Source organism: Puma concolor, chromosome D2, assembly GCF_028749965.1.
Source record: "Puma concolor isolate L17-30 chromosome D2, mPumCon1.1.hap2, whole genome shotgun sequence".
Lineage (NCBI taxonomy): Eukaryota > Metazoa > Chordata > Mammalia > Carnivora > Felidae > Puma > Puma concolor.
Window position 1 is genome coordinate 71,535,965 of NC_141677.1, and position 22,732 is coordinate 71,558,696.

The window sequence follows — 22,732 nt, forward strand, 5'->3', positions numbered from 1 at the left end:
TTGAGTGTCCGACTCTGGCACAGGTCATGATCTCACGGTTTGTGAGTTCGAGCCCCGCGTCGGGCTCTGTGCGGACAGCCCAGAGCCTGGAGCCTGCTTCAGATGCTGTGTCTCCCTCTCTCTCTGTCCCTCCCCTGCTCGCCATCTGTCTGTCTCTCTCAAAAATAAATAAACATTAAAAAATCAAAAATAAAACAAAATAAAATAGCAACGAGATACTCACTGGCAAGAGTTTGAAAAGTCAGAAAGAAAAGACAAAATGTTAGTGAGGAAATGACCATCCAGTCAGCTTTGGTGCCGGCAGTCGGCACAGAGCATCGTTCTCCAGAAATACAGGCACCCAGTGTCCACAGTGAGCTCTGGGCTGCTAGCTGGGTGCCTGGGCAGGAATGGCCTAGAGCCATTTCAGGTGTCGCAAGGTGGGGCTGTTAATGAGCTCCCAGGGCTGCCCGAATGCGGGCCAACGGGAGAGAACATGTCCAGACACTTGTCCAGCTCGGATCGGAAAATTCAGGAAGTGGGGTGGGAGGGCTACAGAATGCAATTTCTTTCCACTCAGGAAAGCCCAAAGACAAGGTGGGAGAAATGGAGGCCTGTCACGGGGCGTTGGAACACTAACACCGGCCCCTCGTCTCTCATTCTTCCCAGGAGGGAAAGAAGGTGGTGGACGTGGGTGAGGTCCTCAGGCTTGGCTCCCCTGGTCCTTCTGGCATGCTCTGAGACCCTGCGCAGGGGCCCTCTGTGCCTCAGAATCCTCATCCACGCTGAGGGAAGGGGTCCTGGCCCCAGCCTACCTCTCAGGCCAGGTTACGTAAATATGAAGGCCTATAATTCCAAAAACACAAGCGGTGGGCTGGACCATTAAGGAGTGTTTGCTTGGCCGCTTTGAGGTCTGACCTATTTATTTTTCTCCAGGAGTTTTTTTGGAAATTCTCTTTATTAAGGTTTTTCCTTCCTTCCTCCTTTCTTCCCTCTGACTTTGACGTCAGCACAAAAGCCGGCGTGGGCAGAATTTGGGTGTTTAAGGACACTGCAGAACAGTCCATTCCTGGCCCTTCCTCCCTCCCAGGCCCTGGGCTCTGCAAGAGTTCCGCTGAACCCCAAGGACAAGGCTTCTCATCCCCTGTCCCCCAGAGGTCCCCTGCTGGTCCCTCTGTTGAGCAGCCCAGGAGGGGTCCCAAGCAGAAGCCTCCGGATCCAAGGTTAATCCCGGGCCTCCTAGGCCCAAGGCTTTGTCACACATCCCACATCTATCATTCCAAAAAGGAACTTTGGGTCTGCAAACTGTATCCCTCAGAGAACAGTCAGGAAGCAGGACAGACTTGATTATGGGATGAGACTCTGGCCACCAGCTTCACATCCCCTAAAAATTTCCCTACCTGGCTGACAAACGTCTCAGAATTTGCCATTGGAACTAAAACTGAACAAGGAGAACTTGAGCCCAGCCAGAAGTATCCCACTGAGGCTTATTAGTCATTTCTGCCTCGGTGTGAATGAGATACTCCGAGCCTTTCCTGAGGGTCGAGTGTGAGAAAATTCTAGAAGCTTCCAGAAGACTGCCTGTCATAGGAGAACTTCTAAGAGGGGAGGGGGCACAGGCAAGATAGGCGAGGGTGCCAAAGACAAACCCCACCCACTCCTGACTGACCCTGGTTGGGACTGGCCTGCCCAAAGACTTCCCCACCCCCATCCCCTGGGGCCTGTCACCCAGGCTGGACCCCCTGCCCCTGCCTCCCACACCCTCCCTGCCTTACTGTCTCTCTCTAAGGCTCTCCTCCCATCCCTTTTCCTCTTCTCTTTTCACTTGCCATGTTACTATCATTTTTTTCTTTTCCTTTCTTGTATGATTCGGCTTTCACTTTCTCTCACATCTTACCTCACTTGATTCCTTTTACCTTCTCTTTCAGGGTCTCTTTCGCTTTTTCTCCTTCTCTTGCACTTCACTTGCACTTTCTCCCCTTGACCTTCCTCTGCAGCGCTCAGCCTCCCTTCCCCTCAGCCTGCCCTCCCTCCCCGAGTCCTTCTGGACACCCTTTAGTCGAGGTATCTGTTACTGTAAATGCTACGCGTCCAGGAGTATACACTCTTTTTTTTTTTTTTCCTCTTTTTCCCATTTCCTTTTCTTCCCCCCTCTCCGGTCTATGCCTCCTCTCCCCTTTTCTGCTCCTTCTCTCCCCCATCCCCTTCCCTCCAGCTGCGTGAACATCTCAATTGTACCCTGTCGGCAGATCCTTGCTGGCCTGACATTTGCTCCTAGGTGCGTCTGCTTTAACTATCCCCACTGAAAAATTAAACCCATCTGCCCCAAACTGAAAACAGCCTCTCCCCCGCCGGGGACAATAAATATTGATCACTTGAGGCATGATTGGCTTTATGATGTTTGATGACAACCGGTATCAGTTACAGAACTTACATCATTTAATAAAAAAAAAATAAAAAATAAAACTAAATGAAAAGCCCTAGCAGGGATGTTACATGTCAACAGACATTATTAGATGTCAAAAGAAATACGTTTTCTTCAAGAGCCTGAAATCCAAACAACGTGAGGGTGCTGGGGAGGGGTTGAGCGGGGGGGGGGGGGGGGCGGGGGGGGGAGTTTGGACAGCTCTTACGTGAAGTTAGGAATATTGTTTCTTTTTGCGATCGCCCTGATTTGCTCCGGTTGTGTTTTCCTAGAGCCCTACTGTAGCCACCAACACAGAGCCTCTCTCCCCAAATCCTCTTCCCTTTCATTATCTGAAAAGCTGAGCCCATTTGACATCTCCCTCCTTTCCCCACGGGAGACCTCTCAGATGCTCCGGTGGGAGAAAACTGGATATACTGAAGGGCTCCCTAGCTGAAAGCCGCAGAGGAGGCGAGAACGCTTACTTGTGTCTCTCTTTTCACTGTCACTAGAAACTCAGGACTGTCTGGCTCTGAAGTTGAAAGCAAATAACCCAAGACCTGCTCTGTGAACCTACCCGTGCTTCCATTTATATGCTGATAAGTTCAATATAAATAGTGGTACGAAAGGGGTGACCGCCAACATTTCTATTTGGAGCACATTCACTCATTAAAAAAAAAAAAAAAAAAAAATAGAAGGGTGGAAACAGTTACTGCTATTTAAAATGTATTTATGTGTTTTACAGAGCTGGGTTCTGACTACCTGAGATACTTCCGGAGGCTCATTGGGTATATTTAGAAGGATCATAAATGCTTGTGGTCTTCAGCCTGGTTTCGTGAATCAAGTCCCTGCAGGCATTTTGTAATTGAAAAGGTTAACATGGCTTCTTCAAATTCCTCACTTGACCTTCCTCCCCCTCCCGGGAGCTTACGCTCTGGGAGAATCAGGCTCCTTTTTAATCACTGCAGTTGTTGTGGTCTTTCAAAGAAGGTTCTGGAAAAAAAAAAAAAAAAGGAGAGAGCAGACCTACAGTAGGAATACAGGGATTTATGCTACTCGGCCGTGCGTTTGTAAAACAGGGTCATTATTAATCTCCGCCCGACGGGGGTCCCTGCGGAGGTCCCAGAAATGTTATCTGAGGGAGTGGTTTGAAAATGGAGAAGGACTAAAAGGTGTCTCTTCTGGAGGAAGGGGGTGCCACTGGGAGGTCTCCGAACTTTGGACACTTGGCAGCTGGGGGCTTTGGGCAAGTCATGTACCCTCTCTGGGCCTCGGATTTATCGCCTGTGAAGTGAAAATCCTAATACCTTCCTCTTAGGCCTGTAGTGGAAATTCGATGCCAAGTGTCTGAAGCTATTTGGTAAACAAGGGAGGGCGGCCTTCTTTCACTCAGAAATACTTTGGACCACTGACCGGGAGCCAGGGAAGCTGCTGGGAGCTGAGGAGGGAGACAGAAGGTGCCAGAGGAGCAGTTCTGGGCCTGATGGTGCCACCCTGTGAAACTCTGGCCTGGGAACCTGGAGGCACTTGGAGCCTGGGGGGAGGGAGGGGGGGCGGGAATTTCAGGGAAGGTAAGGGATGTGGGAGGAAGTTAAAAAGGCCCGGTGAAAGGGCAGCTGGGTCTCACCCGTCCAGGAGATGGAGGGTGGGCAGTGGGGGCACTGGGGGTGGGGGGAGTTGTCCAAGGCCGACAGAACCACAGCGTGGGGCTCAAAGAAAAGAATGATGCTGAATTTGGACAAAGGAGGCACATGGAGGCTGGAGCATTGCGTTGCATGTCCCTGGATGAACAGGACGGCAAGCAGAATGCAAGGTTCGTTAGGAATTTGGGGGCTATTGCCGTCGTGTTCACGCTCCCAGGATATGCCCTGTTTTCTCTTCGTGTGGTTAAGGCTGGAACGAAACTGGAATGCTTGGAAGGTCCCATGTCCAGGTTCAGACAGGTCCTGTCAGACTCAGCCCGTTACCTGACAATCTTAGTCACCTGAGTGCGGGGGGGGGGGGGGGGGGGGGGGGGTGGCGGGGAATTGGCAGGATTCTCTCAGAAATGACTTTCTTGTGATTTGTCCGGCAATTTCTTCCTTCAGCCAAACCAGAAAAACCACTGAATCTGAGGTATTTGGCGTGGGTGGATGGTGTTCTGGATCCTTTAAGGGCAAATGGCTGTAAAATGAAAATGGTTCCCTTAAAAGCCCACGCTTGAAGTGTGCGTCTGTGTGTGTATGTAGGGGAGGAGGTCCCTCGTTTTTTCCAAATGAACTTTTTCCAAATGAACTTCCCCGACTTAATTAAGAGCAAGTGCTAACAGATGGGGAGGGTGTATTTCATAATAGAAACGGCTTCTACACCACTGACCACCATGAAAAAAAAAAAAAAAAAGCACTGGTTTGTACCCCCCCCCTCCCCCCCCACTTTTGGAAGTTGCCCCTTTAAGTGAGGTAGGAAAGTTGGAGCTGTTTTCCTCCAAGGAATTTAAGGGAATCAACATGTTTTCCTTTCCTGGTTGCATCTGTGGTTGGATTGCTTAAAATATTTCACTTCTTAAAGTAACCTCAGTTTGTTACACCAGATTTTTTTGTGTCTTGTTTTGTTTCTTTCCCCCCGCCTTGTTTTTGTTTTGTTTTGTTTTGAGGTAGCGAAGACCAGCTCCAGGGGGAAAAAAAAAAACAACCAAAAAAAAAAAAAAAAAAAAACCAACAACCCAGAAACTTCTAGTTGTCAGACTCGGAATGCATATCAGTTATGCTGGAGACAATGAAAACATCAAAAAGCACATACAAGCCATAAAAAATTCAGGTCCTCTGAAGCAATGTGGGACATGCTTGGTTGCGCTCCTCATTTGCATGTCAGTACCCACAATGCTCTGCAAGTTCCCAGATCTTTCCACGCAGACCCAGTGTCTGAGCTCTAGGGAACAAAGTGAAAGGTTCGCATGTGTGCTTGTGGGTGAGAGAGGCACTTTGGTATCCGCAGGAGAAGCAAGGCGGGTGTGGGGCGAGAACTGCTCCCACCAGGGTGATTATCAGCCAGCCCCTTAGGGCTTAATCTCAGGCTTGGGAGCTCTACCTTGCCTTTTGTCTTTTGTTTTTTTGGATTTTTTTTTGTTTGTTTTTGCCTTCCTCTTCTTCCCTTTGCCCAGATCTGCCGAGATGGTGAAGCCACGCTGTGCGAGGGAGACGAGAGTGCCAACCTTTAGAAGCCCTGACGGATGGGGGGTGGCTACAGCACTTGCCTGGAATTTGAGATTTTTGTGCCGCGTGTGTTTTTCGATGCCGGACCTCACTCCAAGGCATGCTGTCCTCTGGTGCATTGGGGCTCCCACTCACAGCCCTTGCTTGGTCAGTGTGAAAACTCAGAGGTGCCACCGTGATCTGCTGCTGGGGACCAACACGGTGTCCTCTGACTTCAAGCTTCCCTCCCACGCACGCACGCACGCACGCACGCAGGATGCTTTTCTCTGCAAACCTTGCTGCCCAGGGAGCCCCACGGAGCCATTGTCTGGATGCTCCAAATTCCAGGGGCAGATTGGGATTACAGGCCCCAGACGAAAAGCTGGTGGTGGGGGGAGGGTGGACATAAATTTGACCTCGGACTGGGCATCCTCAGCCTCCTGGGTGGTCTTGGGTGTGTCACTGGTCCCCCCCTCCGTTTCTCCTTTCCTGCCCAAGCCTGTGCTGTCCTGGGAGCATCTACTGAGCATCAGTGACTATTATTACACCTGTGAGTTTAACATGACCAACCATTCTGGGACATGACAGAATACCCCAAAAAAATAAAAGTAAAGCTCAATCTTTGAGGCTTCTACCTGGAAGGTTTTTGTCTGGGTTTGTACTTTGATTTTTGAGCTTCCCTTTTCTCAAAGCTGCAAAGGAGTTCTTAGGCTAGATTAATTTAGCGTCAGGAAGATTCGGGCAGAGGCGTGAACGTGGATGCACGCAGGCTCTGAACCCACCCCTGACACCCCCGAGCGTCTGAGGTAAGATCGAAGTCAGCCCCCACCTGGAATTTCAGAAGCTGCCCGGGAACGCTGGAGCCAGCAGAATGGTTAGTTTGCTTCAGCCTCTACACAGTGATGTACAGTCTGCTCCAGCAGTTGCCAACATTTGAAAATCAGGAGCTTTTACAGCAATTTTTAAAACCTCTGAAGATGGGGCCACAGTAGGCCTCCGTTGCTAACTAGGAGCCGGGAGACCGCGCCCCCTAGGGGTGGCGGAGGCTCTCGGGTCCTGCCGCAGACCGCCCTCTCTGGCCCACCCAGGTCCCCCAAACCCACCCACTCCACGTATGGATGTTCCTGTCTGGCTTTTGCAGCCTCAGCCTTGGCCAGTCTCCTGCTCTGAAACCCTGAGTTTTCCTACTTTGTTACAAGTCACATCAGCGTGAGGATAACCCCACCCCCGCTGAGCTCTGACAGCTTTTCCTGGTGGCCGTCCAGGAGAAGCAGGACCGAGGGCCTTGACTTACAAACACCCCCACCTTTTCATCCCCATCCCCAAACATGCTCTGCTTTGGCAAATGTGTTTGTCACCTGCTACAGCCCCAAGGAGTCTGCTCGGGCCTCCCGCCTCCTCTTGGCTTGCACGTTTCCCTTCGCTGCCGAGGCCGAAAGGAGTCTGGGGTGAGGGGTGGGTTGCAAGGTTTGGATTCTTAAAAATTCTCTCCCAGATTTGTTGTGTCTAATTTGGGCTGCAAATGGTTTTTGTTGTCAACGGCTAACCACTGTTTGGTCTGCATAGTCATCTCTGTTGAATTTAGATGGTGGTGAAAGCCCAGTTTGCCCAAATACAGCCTAAATACATTTACACATTTATTCCCACATGTGTCTTTAGGTTTCTGACTGTCTCACCACACCTCAGACGTGGCCGCGGGTGGGAGCGTCCTGGGAAGAACACGGGCAGGTAACTTGACCCTCTGCTGTAAACTTCACCAAAAACAAAACAAAACAAAACAAAACCCTGCAAGTTGACCCAATCAGATGGTGAGCGATAAAGATGCTTCAGTGCGAAGGTGTTAGAAGGAGGGCTTTGAGCAGAATTTGGTGGTTTCCTTACAACTGAAAAGACAAGTAATATCACCAGAAAGAAGGAGGGGAAATAAAGTAGAGAGATGAGAAAAATAAGTAAAGTCACTTTTCATCCGTAAATAAATAAGCATTTTAAAAAAGGTGGAACACCTTTTAAACACCTTTTAAAAAGGTGGCTCAGGGGGTTAAGCGTCCGACGATTGATTTTTGGCTCAGGTCATGATCTCACGGTCGGTGAGAGGAAGCCCTAGGTTGGGCTCTGTGCTGATAGAGGCTGCTTGGGGTTCTCTCGCTCTCTCCCTCTCTCTCTCTCTCTCTCTGCCCCTCCTCCACTTGTGCATGCTCTCTCTCTCTCTCTTGCAAAATAAATAAATAAAAATGCGTTTAAAAAGAAAAAAGAAAGACTACCTCCCACCCCACATTTAACTGGGATTCTTTATCAACATCAGAGCCTTAAACGTGCTTAATTGTCCACCAAGTGACAAAAGAGTTAAAACAACAGGTGAGGCCAGGTGTTAATAATACTGACAGTGACAGTTAACATTCACGGAGGGCTCACGATGGTCTAAAAACAGGGCTGAGGGTTAGTACACACTTATTCCTTTAATCCTTATAATAACTCAGTAAGGTCGATATGTTATCCCCATTTTGCAGGCAAGAAAACCGTGGTTAAGTAATTTGCCCAGAGGCCCAGAGGTGCAGAGGGACAGGGCTGGTGCTCAAACCGTGCTGCTCTCCAGCATAACGTGGGCCTGGACAGCAAGACTGATGCCCCCCTCACCAGCTGGCCAGAGTAAAGGATCTGCCAGGTGGCCGGCCTCAGTCATGAGTGGCTTAGGAGCTGGCACTTGGGTGAGGCCAAGAAGGCTGGAGAGAGACGAATGGTGTATTTGGCCCACAATTCCTTTGCTAAAAATGACCCCCAGGGATGTACCACGGGAGGCCCCTCTCTGGTGAAAACCTTGATCTTCAGAGATTATCCCACTCTGGAAAAACTGACAGAATGGGCCACTTCCTGGAAGATTCCACGGTTTTCTCACCCGGCATATGTTCTGGAGGATGCAAAGTGTGCTCGTTGTCTAGGGGTGCCCGGTTGTCCCGGTGAGGCGATGCCTGAAGCAAGGACAGAAGGGAGAGGCAGAGTCGAAACTGGGAGAAAGTTCCATCTTCCTCTGCGTCGTGTCTGAAGACAGTGTTGAGGATGGGATGGGAGCCTGAGCTTCGAAGCACGCGGCTAGAAAAGATGCCAAGAATCATCAGTGAACCTAGAGTCCAAAGTGGGTAACTCTTCATGTGATGATTTTCAGATATGGGCAGATGCTTCAACAGGCTGGTCTGGGCTGAAAACTCGGCTTTCACGTGCCCCTGCCCAGAGACCTTGAGCACCTGAGGCAGAGGCATTGGGACTGTGGGTGATATTAAGAAGAACAAGGGAGATTCTCTGCCTTCTAGCAGCTTAAATCATTCCTCTGTTGCAAGGCAGCTCTAGCAGAGATTCAAAGCTCAGTGGAACAGAGCAACGCATTCCAACGGGGAAATGGGAAAGTGTGTGACGGGGCAGAGAGCCTGCCTACTCACCCTTCCATTGCCCAGTGTGGACCCAAAAGTGGGGCATTAAGCAAATGTCTGTTGATGAGTGACTGCTTCAATCAACGATTGAATTTTTCTAGGGCTCTTGGAAATATTTGTGGGAAAGGTAGAAAGTGACTGTAAGGTGTATCTGTCAAAATTAGACTTGCTGACACTTGAATTAACAGTTGTGATGAAAATTCGAGGTTTATTTTTCTTTCATGTGACGTGACGTGTAGAGGTTGATAGTCCCATGGCAGTATGGCAGCTTCACAGCCACCAGGGACTCAGCGTCCTTCAATCTTTCTGTTCTTCCATCTTAAGTTCGTGAATTCCACTCGTAAGATGGCCTCGTGGTATCAACATGGCTGCCGGAACTCCATTTATCCCGTCCATGTTTCAGGCTGAAGAAGGAGGAAGGAGAGAAGAGCAGCCTTCTCAGAAGCCTCAGTTGACACTGCCATTTCGTTGGCCACTTACAATGGCAAAGGAGACCAGGAAATATGTTCTTTTTTTATCTGGGCACGTTGTCAATCTGAGTAAAATATTGCTTCTGTTAGTAAAGAAGAAGGGAAGAGCGGATAGCGGGTAGATGATGACTGCGGACTCGGCCTTGAGAGAGTCAGCCTTCTTTATGGAGAGCAAGCAAGAAAGGAATTCACCAAGGTAACTCCGGTCTCCCTCCTGTCCTGTGAGATGCACAGCTTCGAGACATTCTTTACGGCTGCCTGATGATGTGGCAAATACAATATGTGGGTGCCTGGGGCACATAATTAGTTCCTTCACGATTCAAATCCTACTGTTAAGGGCTTAGTTAATTGCATTGACTTCTCCTTCATTATTTTCAGCTGTGTAAAGTGCCTCTAAGACTGCTCAGGCTCTATTTCCTAACGAAGGTTCTGGTGAAAAATGGAATCTGACAGGTATGTGGACAGAAATGCCCTGCAGTGGCTGACAGAGCTGGGCATGTTAGCCAGGGAGGTAGATGGACAGATAGGCAGATGAAGTCTTTAGTAAATACCAACTATTACTTAATAGCAAACTTACTGCCTCTCACTGACTTGTACAGGCTCTTACAGGATATTTAATGACTTCTGCTAAACAGAATACTAGAGTTTCTCACTTTTTTTAAGGCTACAAAAATTAAAGCTACTGTATAAGACGAGTGCCAACTTTCCACTCGTGTGTTTGTTCAGCTTTCTTCGCTTTCCCCCCAAATGAAAGCCAAATAGAAGCTCTTGGTTTTCCCAAGATGGCAACCCAACGGCCAACCATGTGTTCTCAGGTAAGGGCTCCCTTGATACAGAGAGCATAATGGGACTGGATGTTTTCCAGTTTTTTTTAGCCCGGGGCTTGGGAAACTGGATTAAGGTTTTTGAAGAGGGAGGCAAGAATGTGGAATGGAAGCTTTTGGAGTTCTGCCCATTGTTAGCCTTGGAGGATCGCTGAAGGGATGGACCACCTCGTGGTGAAACCGTCCGCGTCTTGGAGGCATGGTAGAAATTGCCAGTCCTTGAAGGAGCTTGAGATTATCCAAAATCCCACATCTCACCCATTTGCCAATATTTGAAAAAGGGCTCATCGAAAAGAGGAAATAAATTCTTCATATCGTTCATACTGGTAATTACTTACAAACATCTTCCTTTCTAGTTTCACTGCCAACTCCATAAAACAGGGAATAAGTCATTCTTGTTCTCTATTCGCTTTTTTCCCCAGGACATAAATAGTGCTCAATAAATTGAGACTTGGCTCCTCCAATCCCCTTTGTTGCCAGGCTTTTGACACGTTTTCTCCTGGACGTTTTCTTTGTATGTTTTAAGTTTTTTTTTTTTTTTTTTAATTCTTTAAAAAATGTTTATTTATGTTTGAGAGAGAGAGAGAAAGCGAGAGACAGAGTGTGAGCAGGGGAGGTGCAGAGAGAGAGAGGGAGACACAGAATCAGAAGCAGCCTCCGGGTTCTGAGCTGTCCGCACAGAGCGCAATGCAGGGCTCGAACCCACAAACTGTGAGATCATGACCTGAGCCAAAGTCAGACACTTAACCGACTGAGCCACCCAGGCGTCCCTGTATGTTTTTAGTGATTGAGATTAGGTTGCACATATACATAACTGTGCATAATGTAATATACGATGTCATGTAATTGAATGGGGAATGTAATTGTGTACAATGCTTTCTCAAGTAACATGAGAGCATAAACATGTTCCTACATGTGTTCATATAGGTTGAGCTGCTGTAATAAAGAGACCCCAAAATACAGAGGCTAAAATAAAATAGAATTTATTTATCTCTCATGTAATGGTCTAAAGATAAGCTAGGGCAGGTGGACAGCTCTGATCCACCAGGCAATCCAGGGAACAGGCTGGGGGAACACTCTCTCTAATACATGTTCTCCTTATCTTGACCCCAAGTGGCTCTTCTGGTTTTCATCACTTCTAAGCCAGAGAGCAGAGGGAAAGGGAGAGGGAAGGACAGACAGCTTCCTCATAGAAACCTAATCCAGAAGGCTCAGGCTTCATGTGAGCTTACATCTTATTGGCCAAAACCTAGAACATGGCTGTAGCTAGCTGCAAGGGAGGCTGGAAATTGTAGTCTCCAGCTGGACAATCATGGCACGTTAGTGCTTCCCAATGGATATTAATCTTCGGTGTTTATAAATGAGAAGTCGGAATTACTGGGAATTCTTGGAACTTCCTAAATTAGTCTTAAAAGAATTCCTACACTTTTCATAGTCTTTTCTCATTCTATGGATATCTAACAATATTGGTTCAAAAAATAAGACATACTAAGCTTAGTGAATTTACAATGACAGCTTGTAGTAAATAATCAAATATTAGAAAATACCAGTGAACAGTATCAGGTAATATTCAGATAATGTAACATTTAGATCTAACAAAGTTAAAGCGCTATACAGAATTACATGTCAAAATCGCCAATTTAAGGACTTACTTTGCTCCCCAAACTTGTTATTTCTGAGACGATCATTTACAGGGTATATACAAAGTATAACACATATAAATGTAATGATATTTGTTTTATTTGCAAGAATGACTTTCCATTCAAAGCAATCAGGGTCATGAACACATAGTTGGTTTTTGTTTGTTTGTCTAATTTTTTTAAATGTTTATTTATTTATTTTTGAAAGAGAGAGAGAGCAAGTGCAGGAGGGGAAGAAAGAGAGGGAGACACAGAAACCGAAGCAAGCTCCAGGCTCTGAGCTGTCGGCACAGAGCCTGATGCGGGGCTTGAACTCATAGACTGTGAGATCATGACCTGAGCTGAAGTCGGACGCTCAACCAACTGAGCCACCCAGGCACCCCTACGAACACATACTTGCAACAAGCTAAGAGCTACAAACAAGACCGACTGAGTAGGGGTACCTGGATAGTTCAGTCAGTTAATTGTCTGACTTTAGCTCAGGTCATGATCTCACAGTTTGTGGGTTCAAGCCCCACGTCGGGCTCTGTGCTGACAGTTCAGTGCCTGGAGCCTGCTTTGGATTCTGTGTCTCTATCTCTCTTCCCTTCCCCTGCTCATACTCTATCTCTCTCTCTCAAAAATAAATAAACATTAAAAAAAAAAAAAAAAAAGACTGGCTGAGTAGATCATGACCACTCCACTTCCCATGTGCTCCCATCTTGGTTCCTGAAAATGTCAATCTTAACCTGCCCATGTTTCCCGCTCTTGCTTTTCAGTTGACATTGATGGATTCAAACCAGTAATGTCTCTGTATTAATTATTAAGCTTTGATTCTTTAAAAAAATTTTTTTTTTACATTTATTCATTTTTTGAGAGAGAGAGAGAGAAACAGAGCACAAGCGGGAGAGGGGCAGAGAGAGAGGGAGACACAGAATCCGAAGCAGGCTCCAGGCTCTGAGCTGTCAGCACAGAGCCCAATGCGGGGCTCAAACCCACGAACCATGAGATCGTGACCTGAGCCCAAGTCGGACGCTTAACCGACTGAGCCACCCGGGTGCCCCTATTAAGCTTTGATTCTTGCAGGAAAATTACATTACTCTTTTTCCCGGTCCCAGTTTCTTCACTAATTTTTCTTTCAGGATTTGGAAAAACATAAAAACTTCCCAAGAAATACTAGAAAGGAGTCCTCACATGGAAACCTTAGTCAGGGTGAGAGTATGGGAGAGTTGGGGGTGGGGGGTAATTCTATTACTAAAAGACAGGAGAGAATGAATTCTGGAAGGTATCTTTGCTCAGGACCAGCTACATAATTTCTGGGCTCAGTGCAAAATGAAGGTGTTGAGTCCCCTTGTTCAAAAATTATTAAGAATTTCTGGATAGTAGCTATAGAGATTATCAAAAATTATTAAGAATTTCTGGATAGTAGCTATAGAGATTAAACCCCGTGTGGGCACCAAAGACAGGACCCTGTTTAATTGTGCAGGTACCACACCCATGAAGCTGGCCCTGCTTCTGCTCTATCACATTATTTACATTTTTTAAAACATTTATTCATTTTTGAAAGGCAGAGAGAGAGACAGAGCGTGAATGGGGGAGGGGCAGAGAGAGAGCGAGACACAGAAACAGAAGCAGGCTCTCGGCTCCGAGCTGTCAGCACAGAGCCTGACGCGGGGCTCGAACCCACAGACCTCGAGATCATGACCCGAGCCGAAGTCGGCCGGCCACTTAACCGACTGAGCCACCCAGGCGCCCCTCTATCACATTATTTAAAAATCTTTGTTAATCTCATTTTAAGTGGCTGCGTAGTGCTCCACCGCGTGGTTGGTTTGGTCTCAGGATATGCGTGGAAACTTAGGATGTACTGCCCAAGATGTGGAGCCTGAGTTTAGACACTCCTTAGGGCTGCCGACCCCAGTTGTGGCCCGTTACCCACAGGGTTTAAGTCTGAGCCAAAGCCAACCAGACAGAAGTAAGTGGTAAGCAGTATCGACAGGCAGATCAAGCTAAGGCTGGATGGAAAGCCATCGGTAAGGGCAGAACAGCAGGCCAGGCAAAGGGGCCTGTCCTCAGAGATAGGACTAGAGATAAGCCCCATGGGGGGTGTCGTTCAGCCAAGAGCAGCTGCCCTTGTGCTTGGAGCTATCTGGCCCTTCTCTGGCTCTTTCCTAGTCTGTGTATCCCTACAGTAAAGGGTAGGAGAAACGCAGGACTAGTTATCTCTGGGAGCCAAAGGCATCTCTGACCCTGTCGTTCAAAACCGAAATGATCTCAAGTAACACACAGCCATTCTGTGCCTCTGTTTCCCCATCTGTAAAGTGGGACCCATGGGGGTCCTACAGTTCTAGGGATCAACACACTCTTTCTGTCAAGGGTCACATAGTTTAGACTTGGCAGAGCAGAGGGTTTTGTTTGGTTTTGTTATTATGAGTTTTTGGTTTTAATAATATTTCCAACCTCCTCTCGTTGAAACTTTAAAGTATTTAACACAGTGTCGTTAACCATAGTCGCCGCGCTTTCCCTAATAGTCACAGAATATATTCATCTTATAACTGGAAGTTTGTACCCTTTAACTAGCAGTTCCCCACTTACCCCAATCCTTGGCCCCTGGCAAATACCATTCTACCCTCTGCTTCTGAGTTCAGCCTCTTCAGAGTCCACACCTTGGTGAAATCATACAGTCTTTGTCTTTCTCGGTGAGCTTGCTTCGTTTAGCCTAATGCCCTCAAGGTCTATCCATGTTGTCACAACTGGTAGGATTTCCTTCTTATTTATGGCCTAATTTCTTTTATTTTTTGAATTGCGTTACGTTTGTCAGATAACATTGTGTGAGCTTCAAGTGTAGAGTATGTTGATCGTGCGGAGGTGATGCGTTTATATATTATAATAGGCTTTCATCACAGTCTATCACTTCACATAATTATCCTTTCATGTTTGTGGCAGGAATAATTAAGATCTGGTCTCTCAGCAAACCTGGTTATTACAATAGGACATTGTTGTCTATATTCCGTATGCTGTGCGTCAGATCTCCAGGGTTATTTGTCCACCGGCTGCAAGTTTGTACCCTTAAGCGTTTCCCCTAGTCCCCCCCGCCAAGCCTCTGGGAATCACCACTTCACTGTTCATTTTCATGGCTTTGGCTCTCATAGATTTCACACAAAAGTAATATCATACAGTATTTGTCTTTTTTTTTTGTCTGATTTGTCTCACTGCGCATAATGTCCTCAAGGTCCATACGTGCTGCTCTGAACGTCAAGTTTTCCTTCTCTATCTCATGCCTAAATACTATTCCATTGTGTGTGTGTATCTACCCCATTTTCTTTATCCATGTATCTGATGACGGGCACTTGGGTTGTTTCCGTATCTTGGCTATTGTGACTAACACTGCAGGGAACGTGGGTGTGCAGATCTCTGTGATACAGGGCGTAGGGTTTTCGCCACAACCGCCCCACTCTGCTGTTGTGGAGTAAAAGCAGTCACAGGTGATACGGATGTGGATGGCAGTGGCTCTGTTCTAATAATACCGTCTTTGCAAAAATACAAATACAGTCCCATTTCATAGGACCGTTACGAGAATGAAGTGAGCCTAGTGCGTGCAAAGGACTTGTCACAGGCCCCTCCGTAATGACGGCCACTCCCCTGTGCAGCAGGGAGGGCCGGCGAGAGCAGCTGGGAGATGGCTTCACAGCTTCCCAGCTTGGAGATCTGGCCCCTCATTTCTTAGCAAGATACTGAAAGGATTGTCTTCATCAACTTTTTCTTCCTGAGAGCCGAAGTGCTGAAAGGAGGCATCTTGACATTCTTCTAAACAGACATCATGGCATACTTCTCCCCTGCATTAGTCACTCTTTGTGATCATTTTTGAAGATGAATGCTCTCTAAGATGTCCTTAGAGACACGCAGCTGTCGCCGTGAGAAGAGTCTTTGAGACCTTTCCAGCTCTTCCTTTCCATATTGCACGTTCTTAAAAGCACATCCCTCCTCGTCAGTGTCGTCAGCTTGGTCCTCCAAGGAGAGCACTTGGAGAGGAGTTCTCTTGAGCCTGAGACCCCTGGGTGGGCTGCAAAAGGTTGGACGTAGCTCGGAAAGATGGCATCTCCGGGACCGAAACAGAACCGATTCCTGCACTTTCTTCCATCACGGAAATCTCCAAAAGAGGATGATGCGAGGGAGGTTCTGAGTCTCCTGTAGGGTGGGACCTAGGAATCTGTCATTAAAGAATCCTGTTAATGAGGATCATGATAATACTTTCAATAAAAGGTCCCCCGGTGAGTCTGCCGCTCAGCTGAGTATCTTCTTAGCTCTTGGCCATTCTCCCGGCTGTGGTTAATTCCCCCTCGATGTTCCAAAACCCCACTCTCCCAAACCCCGAGCCCTACAGCTGCCTGATTTCCTCTTTTCTCTGTGCCCTCGCTAAGTTAGCCAAAAGGCCGAGGGCTCCGTGGGCACGTTAATACCTGCAGCCGTGGTTCCGTGCTCCAGGAAGGAAACGATTTCACACTGGACTGGCCGGCAGGGAGGGCTGGAGCCTGTGCGCTCGGCCTGTGGACTCAGGAGAGCTGGGGGCCGGGCGGACTTGAGCGTTTCCAAGTCAACGCCGAAGGCTCATACGCTGGTGGGTGGCAACGTCATTGATTTTTCTTGAGATAATAGCTCAAGTGTATTTGCTCAGTGTCTTTCAGAACCAAAGGCTTGTCTGATTTTATTTTTTGTTTTGTTTTGTTTTTTGGTGTTGGCTTGTTCTGAGAAGAAAAAGCTTGAGCACCTGAAGCGAAATCTTGGTGCAGTGTTCACTGGTTCCTGGGGCCGAGTGGGTCGCATTCCTCTATCAAATGCATTGACGCATCAACAGATATGTAATAAGCATCCGCTGCGGGTCGCGGTGGGCACTGAGAGGCTTTGGGAGCAGCCTGAGGCCCGGAGGTTTCTGAGATGGTTGTCCCGCTCCTGGTGTCCACAGTTCTCACCCTGAGGGGCTTCTCGGTCCCAATCCCAGCTCTGCCAAGAAACTGATCCCAGACGAAAGTATTTTAAGGGAACGTGGACCCGCGGCTCAGGAAATCAGACTTATTGTGTGGTCTTGATGGCCCGCCTCCCGTATCCGATCCTTGTCTTATTCCCAGTTAGCAGGTTCTCTTCCTATGTTTTGACTGCCTGCCGTGTGGTGGTGCAAAGTGTTTTACACCTGCTGTCTGGTTTGCACTTCCCAAAACTCCGGCAGGCAAAGACCATGATGCTCATCTGACAGATGAGGAAGCTGAGGCTCAAAAGAGATTATTTTGCCCGGGCTTTGACGCCAGCTTGTCTGACACCAAAGCCACCGCTCCTCAGCCCTGTCCCCGATGAGCTCCTGCCTCACACGGCAGCTTCTGTGACTGCATTCAGGTGCGTTTCCAGAGAGATCTCATCTGCACCTTTAGACACCCAACCCTGGTCTTTCAAACCAAGTATCTCTTCACTATCATGCGTTTCGTGGGGGAAATGGGACCTTCATATCTCAAAAGACTAGCTATACTAGAAAACCGCTCCTGTTCCTCCAGGTTGTGGTGGATTCCCGGGGAATCGCTCAATCAATATCTCTAAACCAGTAGCTCGCAAAATACAGTCCCTGCACGAGCAGCCACGGCATCACCTAGGAACCCAGAAATGCATGGTCTCGGGCCCCACCTTGGCCTACCGAATCAGAACCTCTCAGGACAGGCTCAGGAATCACGTTTTAACAGGTTCTCCGGGCAACTCTGACGCCGTTTTCTTAAACGGCCATTCCTGAATTAATTTTTTTAAACATATTTTAATTTTTTTATTTTTTACTTATTTATTTTTTTTAACGTTTATTTATTTTTGAGACAGAGAGAGACAGAGCATGAACAGGGGAGGGGCAGAGAGAGAGGGAAACACAGAATCTGAAACAGGCTCCAGGCTCTGAGCGGTCAGCACAGAGCCCGACGTGGGGCTGGGGCTCGAACTCACGGACCGTGAGATCATGACCTGAGCTGAAGTCGGACGCCCAACCGACCGAGCCACCCAGGTGCCCCAACATATTTTTATTTTTAAGTAATCTCTACACCCAGCGGGGGCTTGAACTCACAACCCTGAGATCACGAATCACACGCTCCACCGACTGAGCCAGCCAGGCGCCCCTTTTCTTAAATTCATTTTAATTTAAAGCATGGAGCTTGTCTTTTGCAAAATACCTGTTGATATCCTGAGGAACTAGTCATGAATAATACACTCTGGGAAGAGTCGATTCTCATGATCCCAAACTGTATGTAGGACGCCCACTTTGAGCATGTTTATCAGAATGAAGCATCCCAAAGCCCTATCAGAAATTCAGGAACATCAAGAAGAATTGTTTTGAAAACCAACTTTGGGTCCACATACAGACACTATGTTGCAAAACTCCAGGGGACAGCTAGGCGAGCGAGGGGGGTGGGTCCCCTGGCCTTGTGCAAGGGGCAGCCTGGACCCTAGCCAAATAGTGAATTAACAAAAGTCTCAGAGGACTCAAATGTTTCCATCTACCAGAAATCACTTAGAAGTGAGGTGTTCGGAGGAGTCTAGGAAAAGGATTTTAAAGATATTTAACTCTCAAACTGCATGAAAACATTTCAGGATGAACTTTGCCAAGTATAAGTCTCCTGGCAGATGAAATGGCATTGAATACGGTCATATTTCTGCTCCTTTAAGCCTAGGTTGTGTACATTTTCAAAGCATTTGACAAGAATACTTTGTATTTAGGTAACATCTTTCATCCCCAAGCTTCAAGAATCTACTAGAGACAGAACTGGCAAGAAAATTTCCAACGTGGAGGTCCCCTCCCCCTGGTGGGATGGTAACTTGCCAACAGAAGTAGGAAATTTGCAGACAGGAGGTCCCTGGCTAACTACCAGCATGCTGTCTGATATCAAGACAGTATCAGAGCTTATCAGCCCACAGGGAAACCAGGCTGGGCAACAGGACCGTGGGCTTCATATTTCTGTGAATTAACGTAAGAAAAATAAACAGCATAGAAATTTCTTGTCCTCTCTGCGGTGCCCTAAGAACTTCACATTTAATCAGGACATGCTTGCCCCCTCCAAGCCCCAGCGATGCCTGAGAAGTGCCCCAAATTACTTCGCATTAGATGCTGGCTGCAGATTCAGCAGGGAACCAGAAATGTGAGACGCAGATAAAAGTTCAGCACGGGGAGATGGTGAGAAGGGCCAGTTTTGAGTGCCCCTCTGCTTGGCAGATGACGCCGTTGTCTCTTATTTTCACGTAAAGCTTATCATTTTCTCCCTTATACGTTCTCATCATAGACAATTTGGTGAAAATAGAAACGTAAGAAGCAAAGAAACTCCCGTTTTCCCAAGAGAATCACTATTAGCAATTTGGCATACTTCCCTCCCGTCCTTTTTCTATGCATTTTTGAAAACGGAATTAACATGATGAAATATACACAGTCCTGATTCTGGGGTATTATAGTACAATCTAGGCGTATGCCTATGTGTTGTGTGTGTGTGTATGTGTGTGTGTGTGTGTGTGTGTTTAATCCTGCAAAAGCAAATGAGACCATACACTCTTGGAGGGCAAGGACTGGGTCTGTCTTTTTTATCGTAGTCATTCTGGGAGCTAGCACAGAGCCCGGCAACAGTAATGGTATTGAAAAAAATTACAATGGGCAATATTTCACTGAGTAGCTACACCAGAACATGTGTAAGCCTCCCTCTAATGTGGACATTAAAATTGCTTCCAAGTTTTCACTATTACAGGTAGTGCTGACATTCTGTTAGGCTTTTTTTTTTTTTTTTTTTTTTTTGGATTATTATCTACAGCAGATACTGTCAACATCCATCCACCCCTAGGCCTTTCCCAGGGGTGCCTGAAGACTGTCTCTGGATGGTCTCTTGGTTCCCTATGCCACCTGCCTGGACTTGTTCCCTGGCCATGGAAATGGCCTCGGACTACAGGCATGGGCCAGCACTACTGTCTCTGAGCAAACCTCAACCAATTGAGGATGGGAATTCCAGCTTCCCTGCTCTGCAGGATGACAAATGACACAACTGACAGGGTGCGTTCTCCACACTGTCAGACGTCAGACGGTCCTCACCAGATTGAGCTCCAGCTACCTACCTTGTCTGACTCATTGGTGTTATCTATCGTATTGGCTCTTCTCTCATTCCTGTTTCCCGCATTCACCCACTCCCTCATCACGCTTCCTGGAGTCACCTCCCAAAGAAACTGCTCACCTGCACCAAATCCTTGTCTCAGGCTCTGCTTCTGGGAGACTCCAAACTAAGTCATTAACTTTGGGTGGAGTTTTAGAAGCAAAACTATTGAGCCAAATCAAAGGACTTCTTTAAAGATTCAGGATAGTATAGGTGCTGCCGTAGCGAGCCCTAAAGATTCGGGATATATACTGATAGGCAAGTCATTTCCATAGAGGGGTTTTAGGGCTCTTTTGTCAACCCTTGATTTCATTCTAAGAATTTGGACCAAGAGCTGGATGTTTAAGGAGAAGAGGAAAAGAAGTCAACACACTCACCTGCTGGGGCTGTAGCATAAGACTTAAGCCATTTCATCTGAGTTCACTCTTTTGCTGTTCACATTTCTCTGTTGTTTGTCTTGCTTCATTTTCTTCCAGGTTCTTGGGTGGAGGCCAATGGTTATAGAGTTTTCCCTTTTGTCTCTACAAATGGAAAGAGAGGGAGAATAGAAGGAAGGCAGCAGAGAAAAGAACATGGGAGAAAGGACAAGTGAGGCACTGCTTTGCAGTATTTCAGCCTTGGTCCTCAGTTACAACCAGGGTTTGGTATTTTCAGGGGAAATGAAAAGAAACAGACGTTGCTAGAAGCAGGTCCATGAGGAGCATGTTCTGTTGTGTTCCAAAATAAAGCTACATATTTGGGGATTGTCATAGTGAGCCGGAAAGCATGGTTTCCCCAGGGAAACAGGAGTGGGGGTTCCCACCAGCGTTACTGCTGAGGCCATGAGTGCAGAGGAAGAGAAAACCGGCGCCGTTAATCCTGAAAACGACGGACAAATCACTCTCAAGACTGACTGGATATTCCAAGAAGGCAAAGTCAACCTTGGCTGGGTGGACATTGGGGATAGAAATGCGAGGAGATGTAACGTTCATCTTGTTGTGTGTTGGTGAGGAATCCCTTTCCGTCTACGGTTTGCACATCGCCTGTGCCGTTTTGCGTTTTACGGAATAAAGAGACGGGTGCTTTGGTCAATGTCGGTTCAAGGGCAGTCATTAAACTGGACGTGTCCTCCCTCCAGCCAGAAAATGTCAGATGCCTCCCAATTGTCTAGGTCCATACAGGCTTTTCAAAAGTACCCCCCCCAAAGAGCTCTGTTCCCCTCTGGAGGATTCTAGGTTGCTCCTAAATCCATTGTGTGGGGGGATAGGGAGTCACAAGGCACCTGCAGACTTGATGTCCACTCGCCTGTAGGGGCAACACTAGCAAAGTCCCACGTTTGGCTGACACGGGAGGACCAGTGGTTGCTGCGGACGGCTCCGCATGGGAGACACTGCTTTATGCTACTGAACCACACTTCCTTTTCCTTTGGGACACACAGCTAGACAAGGCATCCCAGCCTCCCTGGTGGTCAGGTGGCAGGGTGATATTTACACACGTCCTCACCTGGCTCCTGGCTTTCGTGCCCTTCTCCACACCCTATCATTCTGCCATTCTCTCAACTGAATGTGCAGGCCTCCCAGGCCCCAGAGGCTGGTGGGGAATGACAGGACTGTGGAAGCCAGGTCCCCGAAATTCCTGGCTTGGAGGGGTGACCTGCCCAGGAGAAATGCTGAGCGGGGGTAACACAACGGGACATCCCGCGAGTGAGTGAGAAATCCTCTTTCGCTACGTTAAGGCACCGACGTGTGGTAGCTGCGTGTTAAGGCCTTGGCACGACCTGTGAGTACCTGCTGTTTCCTGGCGCGTGGGTGCCCGAATGGCAGGGCCACCCGCGCTGCTCGTCCTGCCAAACGCCACCAAGGTTCGTCACGGGGAGGAAGGCTCAGTCACAAAGCAGTTGCAGGTGAACGACGCCCTTTCCGCACGCCCGGGACCACCGAAGCGGGACGCGTCCAGGTCGGCCGAGGGGGGTGTGTGGCGTGAAAAGAGTAGAGACTCGCCGTCCTCGGGACACCAAGCAGCCCCGGCCCGGCTCTGCCCGGCAGCGCACGGAGGCGGGCGTCAGTCCGCCTCCGAAGGCAACTCAGGAGCTGTTCAAACCCACGCGGCCTCCCCTTAAGAAACCGCCTCGGGGCGCCTGGGTGGTCAGTCGGTTAAGCCTCCGACTTCAGCTCAGGTCACGATCTCGCGGTCCGCGAGTTCGAGCCCCGCGTCAGGCTCTGGGCTGATGGCTCGGAGCCTGGAGCCTGCTTCCGATTCTGTGCCTCCCTCTCTCTCTGCCCCTCCCCCGTTCATGCTCTGTCTCTCTCTGTCTCAAAAATAAATAAATGTTAAAAAAAAAAATTAAAAAAAAAAAGAAAGAAACCGCCTCGTAATCCAAAGCCACACTTGCTGACGTTCTTCTTTCCCCCGTGTCCCTGTGATATGGCCCGCGCGTGCACAGTCGCTGCTCCCCCCGCCCCGTCTCTCTCCACCCCAAACTCATCCCCCAAGCCCTCCTTCTAGCCCATCCCGCCTCACCCTCCCTTTCCAGAGCGACTCTCTTCTCCGGCTCTGTAAACCGAGCCAGAATTTCTGCCGTCCCTGCCTCCAAGTTTCCTGTTACGGCTCATCGGCCCAAGGGATGCCTTGGTCATCAACCCAGAAAGTCCTCGTGAACGAAAACAGGATTCTCAGGGGTGGCCTTGGGGCAGTGCCTGGGAATATACATGAATTATA